Source organism: Barbus barbus, assembly GCF_936440315.1.
Source record: "Barbus barbus genome assembly, chromosome: 14".
In the NCBI taxonomy this organism is placed as follows: Eukaryota; Metazoa; Chordata; class Actinopteri; order Cypriniformes; family Cyprinidae; genus Barbus; species Barbus barbus.
The window spans coordinates 28,235,114-28,243,329 of NC_136742.1; positions in this window are offsets into that span (position 1 = coordinate 28,235,114).

Here is an 8,216-nt window from a genome sequence, read left to right on the forward strand (position 1 = left end):
TTTATTTATTTGTGTAAGTAGGTCAGGTTCAGTATTCCATTTTTTATTTGATCTCATTACTTCAGTTGGTTATTCTGTTTTTTATTCAATTTTTTTAATTAGTTTTTTTTTTAATAGTATGACATTGTTTTTGTATTAATCTATATTTCAGTGCTTCCCTCTTAATTTTCTTTAAATATTTTATTTCAGCATGTCATTGTTTAAATATTAAATGTTTTGTATTTTAATTTTCATTATTTCGGTAGGTTATTCAATATTATATAGGTTATTTTGTATTTAAGTATTTAAGCAGGAAATATTTTTATATTTCCGTATTTTAAGCAGGCAGCAGTTATAAGACAATATTTCATTTACAATATTTTTTGTGAGCAGAGTGAATGTAAACACTCAATGAGTTCCAGATAATCTGGGTTTGTTTGGGTGGCCAACTCTCAAACCATAGACCTACTACAGTTTAAATTTCATATCTTCATTCATATAATATATATATTAAAAAAAATCTGTTTTTTTTTGTCTGCAGAACAATGGTGCTGGGAATCATGGGTAAGTGCTCAGCTCTGATCGGACTGATATTTTATTCCTCTGCTCGATTCAGAAGGTTTCTGAACACTTCTGTTTACTCATGCATAAGTTTTTAAAAACAAATCAAAATTCTTGCTGCTCTGCCTCAGGAACAGAAGACAGTCTGTTCAGTCGGTCGTGTTGTAGTCTGCCTGGTTGGTGTTGATTACTAAGTTAAGAAAATATTGAAATGACCTTTACAATTCCAGTAAAAAAAGGAAACTCCAGAAAATTTACCTATGACCTACAACTTACTGAATACTGCACATCCTACACTCACAGCCTTGCTTTCAGTTGTTTCAACAACTATATATATATATATATATATACATATGAAGAGTTCATTTGCAAAAACAGATAACTTTCAATTTTCAAAAATCATGTTTTTTCATTGTTCATTCTAATTAATCTCAATCAAACTGCAGTTGGGTTATTTTAATAAGGTTAAATAATATCTTAAAAATACAGCTAACTAGCACAATAAAAACATGGCAACATAATAAAAAACACAATTTAAAGAAAAAGAAAAAGAGTAATCTGTTTTTGCAAATAAACTGCTGTCAAAATGTGCGTATATATATATATATATATATATATATACACACACAGTATCTCACAGAGTACACCCCTCACATTTTTGTAAATATTTTATTATATCTTTTCATGTGACAACACTGAAAAAATGACACTTTGCTACAATGTAAAGTAGTGAGTGTACAGCTTGTATAACAGTGTAAATTTGCTGTCCCCTCAAAATAACTCAACACACAGACATTAATGTCTAAACCGCTGGCCACAAAAGTGAGTACACCCCTAAGTGAAAATGTCCAAATTGCGCCCAATTATCCATTTTCTCTCCCCGGTGTCATGTGACTCGTTAGTGTTACAAGGTCTCAGGTGTGAATGGGGAGCAGGTGTGTTAAATTTGGTGTTATCTCTCTCATGCTGGTCACTGGAAGTTCAACATGGCACCTCATGGCAAAGAACTCTGAGGATCTGAAAAAAACTATTGTTGCTCTACATAAAGATGGCGTAGGCTATAAGAAGATTGCCAAGACCCTGAAACTGAGCTGCAGCACGGTGGCCAAGACCATACAGCGGTTTAACAGGACAGGTTCCACTCAGAACAGGCCTCGCCATGGTCGACCAAAGAAGTTGAGTGCACGTGCTCAGTGTCATATCCAGAGGTTGTGTTTGGGAAATAGACGTATGAGTGTTGCCAGCGGTTGCTGCAGAGGTTGAAGGGGTGGGGGATCAGCCTGTCAGTGCTCAGACCATACGCCGCACACTGCATCAAATTGGTCTGTATGGCTGCCGTCCCAGAAGGAAAAGATCCTCTTCTAAAGATGATGCACAAGAAAGCCTGCAAACAGTTTGCTGAAGACAAGCAGACTAAGGACATGGATTACTGTAACCATGTCCTGTGGTCTGATGAGACCAAGATAAACTTATTTGGTTCAGATGGTGTCAGGCGTGTGTGGTGGCAACCAGTTGAGGAGTACAAAGACAAGTCTGTCTTGCCTACAGTCAAGCATGGTGGTGGGAGTGTCATGGTCTGGGGCTGCATGAGTGCTGCCGGCACTGGGGAGCTACAGTTCATTGAGGGAACCATGAATGCCAACATGTACTGTGACATACTGAAGCAGAAACTGGGCCGCAGGGCAGTGCTCCAACATGATAACGTCCCCAAACACACCTCCAAGACGACCACTGGCTTGCTAAAGAAGCTGAGGGTAAAGGTGATGGACTGGCCAAGCATGCCTCCAGATCTATACCCTATTGAGCATCTGTGGGGCATCCTCAAATGGAAGGTGGAGGAGCGCAAGGTCTCTAACATCACCAGCTCCGTGATGTCGTCATGGAGGAGTGGAAGAGGACTCCAGTGGCATCCCGTGAAGCTCTGGTGAACTCCATGCCCAAGAGGGTTAAGGCAGTGCTGGAAAATAATGGTGGCCACACAAAATACTGACACTTTGGGCCCAATTTGGACATTTTCACTTAGGGGTGTACTCAATTTTGTGGCCAGCGGTTTAGACATTAATGGCTGTGTGTTGAGTTATTTTGAGGGGACAGCAAATTTACACTGTTATACAAGCTGTACACTCACTACTTTACATTGTAGCAAAGTGTCATTTCTTCAGTGTTGTCACGTGAAAAGATATAATAAAATATTTACAAAAATGTGAGGGGTGTACTCACTTCTGTGAGATACTGTATATATATATATATATATATATATATATATATATATAATTTTTAACAGTTAACACAGGGGCAACAACAGTGAACATGCCAGTAAAAACAAATGGACAAATATGGTGGCCTACACTGTCTGTACCATTTCATATTACAGCGTGAATGAAACGTTCAGCAGCGGCAGCTCTTAAAGTAATAGCAGCCAAATAACCTAATAACCCAGCTGCTGTCATGTCTGTTAAGAACAAAAGAAAAAGAGGAAATCAATCACTTTTGTAGCTTTAAGGATTCATCCATGTTTAATTCAGAATTTAGTGTTTATTTTTATTTGTTTATTTAGTTGACAGGGACATTGTACATTAATAAAACATTCCTGTAAATGTACCAGAATTATCCAAAGGCTATTTTTCATCCGTAGTCCCTGGACAAGACAAGTCATCCTAAAGAAAATTTAATTAAAAATACATACTAGAAAATGTAGTAATTACACAATACAAATCATACAGTAGTCTATTGAAAACAATATAGGATCAATTAAAAATAATTCAAACAAAATACAAACAATAATAAGATAGCTAGCAGATATATGATTCTAGTGTTGACGAATCTGAGTACTAATTAACCAATACTTTGATAACTTTATTCAGTTTCTGTACGTTTCCTACTTGCTGAAGGGCACAGGTAAATATGACATTTATTATATGGCTTTATGTGAAGATTGTTTTAAGTTCAATTAAATTAGAAGTTGTTATTTTTTTTGTATATTAAGTCTAATAAATGTAAAAAATTATAGCAATTATATTTTAATGTTGAATGGCTATGGTTAAATGGTAAAGAGGTTAAATATTAGGAAAAAAGAACAATTTCCAAGAGACATCAGTAGTATTGGTATCAGTGATACTCACCTTAAGTCAAAAAGATGCCATTAAACAAATAAAAATATCCTGTCTTTGTGTTGTTTCTACATTGAAGATTTAATGTTAAATTATTGCAATATAAAAAAATATATAAAAACTTTAATGTTTAATGTTGGTGCCAATAGCCTCGTGGGTAGTGTGCCAACATACAGTGCATCTGCACTCAGTTTGATTCCCATCTCGAGGTCCCTCTCCTCACCCAATGCTTTCCTGTCTGCACTTAACTATCCTGTCGCATAAAAGGCCCCAAAAATATATATTTATTTAACCAGGCAAGTCAATCAAGAACAAGTTATTATTTTCAATAACAGCCTGGCAGGAGAATTAATATCTCCTGAGAAACATACAAACATATATTACAATACATAAAGCAGAAAAAAAGAACAGGATGTCAGTTAAAACATTAACAGGTTGAGGTCAAAGCACTTACTAATAATTTTTTAAATGCACATATTGGGATATTTGTCTCTAGTTTCAATAGGTTTTGAAGCACATTGCAATCATTTGGGGCAGCAAATTCTTAAGCGGAACAACCATAAGTACTTTTCTTTAAAGGGATAGTCAAGGAAATATAATTAGATGATCTAGTTGTGTGTTTTAAAATAAGGCTTCAGCAACTTTTGAAGATACTCAGGTAATAAGCCTAGTAGAATTTCCCGTCTTGTATGCAATGATGTCCAATTCAAAAGGGAGTATAATTCACAATGATGCGTTCAGTAAGGTGCATTAGAAATCAATCTAATTGCTGCATGATACAACACATCTAATTGTTCCAGAACACCTTTACGTGCAATTCTATATACCACATCACCATAATCAAACAATGATAAAACAGTGGTTTCATCAAGATATTTCTTGGCTGACATGGTAAACATATCTATTAACTTTCTTCTGGAGATTAGTTATGTGGATAGCAAAGTCAAAGAGCTATCAAGCCAGATGCCGAGATATTTATATGAAGATACTACTTCAATTTTTGTTCCATCCGAAGTTATTATATCTTTATTGCTTTGTTGGTTTTTCCAAACCACATTACTTATGTTTTTGTGCCATTTAAAACTAGATTTAATTAATTAAAAGCCTCTTGAATATTATTAAAACTGTCCTGTGCCTGTTTTAAAACTTCATCATATGACGATCCTACAGCATAAAGAATAGTATCATCCACATATAGGTGAATATAGGTTTTCTGACTACAGATAACTTGAGAAATATTATTAATGTAAATTGAAAACAGGGTTGATGCACAGAGCCCTGAGGGACCCCTTTATTAATAGTTAATGGTTCAAATAATTGTTGATCAATCTTTACAGATTGGGATGTGTTAAATAAATAGTTAGAAAACCAATATAAGGTTAAATTAGACACACCAATACTACATAATCTGGGTAACAAAATAGAATAATCAACTGTCCCCAAAGCTTTAGCAAGGTCAATAAAAATACATTAAAACATTATAATTCTGTGGTGAATAGAAAGTTTAAAGAACAGCATTTATTTAAAACAGAAAAGTTTCGTAACATTATAAAAGTCTTTACTGTCACTTTTGATCAATTTAATGCATCCTTGCCGAACAAAAGTATTAATTTCTTTCAAATCAGAAATCTCACTGAGCCCTAATTTTTGAAGGCTATTTGCATTTCTATACTGAGCGTGCAGAATGCGTCTGGAACTGATCTGAAGGGAACAAGCGCTCAGATGAGCATCTGTGGATGTTGTCTGTCTAGTGATCTATCAGAATTCAGTGCAAGGCCTTGAGAAGAAGCTCTGACTGATTCGTGATGTGTGTGTATGTGTGTGTAGGTGGAGTATCCAGTAAGTGCAGCACAATACAAACTATCCATTCACATCTCTGTGGCTTCTCATCTTACTCACACACGCTGCCCAGCATACGCAATGACTGCAGAAGATTAGGCGTTAAACGGTGAACAAACAAACGCGTTCGGTAAAGATGCAAGCGGCTTTCCCACACAGATCACTGTGCATTACCTCACTAAAACCTTCAGAAAGACATGTTTACATGTTAGCGCTGCAAGCTTAAAAATCACTTTGATTTAGTTTTTCAACTCAATATGTTTTTCAAGCATGACAGTTTATCATTTAGTCATCCTCATTTTACTAATTTCTTTACTCATGAAAAACAACAGGAGAAATTTAAGAACAAACTGTTTTTCCCATGCAATGATGATAAATAGGTAGCTTTGTAACTGCATAAAAGATGCAAAAGTAATAAAATATTGTAGTTCACGTGACATATTCAAACACTGATGTACTGAAATATAATAACAAACAAATAAAAACACTAATATTAGTAAACTGAAAAACATGGAATATTCAAACAGTCACATACTGAAATCAAATAAATAAATAATAAAAACACTGTCATATTCAAACACTGTCATGTTGAAATAAGCAAACAAACATGATAAAATTACACAAAATAATGTTACTAAAAGCGATAAATAAATAATATAATTTTATATATATAAATTGTGTAATTTTATCATATTTATTTGTTTGTTTGCTTATTTATAAATTATGATAATAATAATAATAACTGATATAAATTAAATATAAATAGTAATATTTAAAAAAGAACAAAGAATAAAAAAGGGCAAAACACAAAATATTACAAAAAAATAAAATAATAATAATTACTAAAAAGAAATTAATTCAAAATATTAATAAAACTATAATAGTATATAAATAATAAAATAACACTGCCCCAAACTTTTGAACGGTAGTGTATATCAAATTTAGCAGATATTTTGTGGTTTAGTCTTAATTTCACAAACATAGAAACTATATGCTATATATTTCTAAGCGTCTGCCAAATAAATAAATATAAATGCAAATGTGCTATTTATAAACTAAATTTTTACATCGCGTGAAACCCGGCAGCATGATGTTGCAGTTGGTCTGATAATTTTCCTATTAAATCCAGTGCTAAAGTGCTCTGAGTAGTTAGTTTTTATAATATGTTTTGGGAGTTTCTTGGCTGTTTTATCAGTGTTTTATTTAGAAAGGTACTAGCATGCATGTCCACTTCTGATCAAGTAGTTTGTTCTGTAAGAGCAATATTAATGTTATGTTTGCCTATGTTATGTTAAGGCTAATAAGTTTCTGTTTCCTCCTCCATCATTGCATTCAAAGCAATCTCCAGCTCAGAAATCCCAGCAGTTCACACATTTTCTCGTGATGAGGAAAGCGAGAAACCCTGAGGCCGCTTTTGTTTAAATTTCTGTGTCATTTTGGGGAAGGCTGTGTTTGTGTGGAGCTCTGCTGTCACTGCATGGCACTGGGCGGCATTTGCATCACTGACAGTAAGTGCGCTGTTTTTGGCGCCACTGGATTTTCAGTGGACCACTGGTGGGAGATCTGTCATCAACGGCGTTTATGAAAATCTGCTGCTTAAAAAATTCTGCAGCTGTTGATTTTATGGTAATGTGGAAGGTGAAGTCATGTGGAATTTTTGAGCTTAAGTGATAGTGTATCAGTGCACCTGCTGAAATACTCCACAGCAGAAGGGGAAGCACCTCTCTTACTCCCTCTCTCTCTCTCTCTCTCTCTCACTCACTAATGCTCTCTTGCTCTCTCTGCCTTTCACTGTCTATTAATTCAATTTCAAATTCAGTTTCTTTCAATTTATAACTGGCATAACAAAACTGTAAAATAAGTGAAATGAAATTAATATTAGCAAAAGTGCAAAGTATTATTAATCAAACAGAAGTAATTGAAATATAATAGAGACTGAAGTATAACAAAAAAAATATAAAACTGTAAAATACTAAAAGATAAGGAAATAAAACAAAATAAATTAATTAAAATCGTTCCATATTTTATGAGCTTGAGTGGTTGTTTTATTTTTTTTTTATGTTAAAAAAATTGCTATGCGCCTGAGTTGTCACTTTAAAAGTATTATTAAACAATTAAAATAAAATAAATAAAATAATCTTCTATGATTCATTCTTTTTATTTTCTTCAGCGGGCGAACAATACATTCCATTTACAGATAATAAAATAATAAAATCAAATAAAAACTATTCAAAATTATATCATATATGGCTCTTTATTTAATTTGTTTTATTATTTTAAATGTTGCTATGTAGTTGTTTTATAATGTTATTACTATGACTAGTATTATTAAACAAACTAAATAAAAAAAAAAATACATTTAATGAAATTACATAAAATAAAAATAATAATTTAAACAATTAAATATTTTCATATATTTTCAGAGGAAAGCTTGAGTTGTGCAAATTAATTTATTTTTTTAATGTCGCTGTGTGGTTGCTATAGGGTTTTCTGAGTTATTACTATGAAAGTATTATTAAACAAATAAAATAACAAATACTAAATAACATCTTAAAATAAAAAATATAAATAATTTTAAATAAAATATTTTCATATATTTTCTAAAGACAATTTGAGGGGTGCTTCCCTTGTAAATCCCGCCGCCGCAATGCTATGGCTGTGCGGTTGCTAATATCGTTCAGAGGGTTTTTAGCATGTTGCTCGGATGTTCTGAGTTGTTGCTATGAA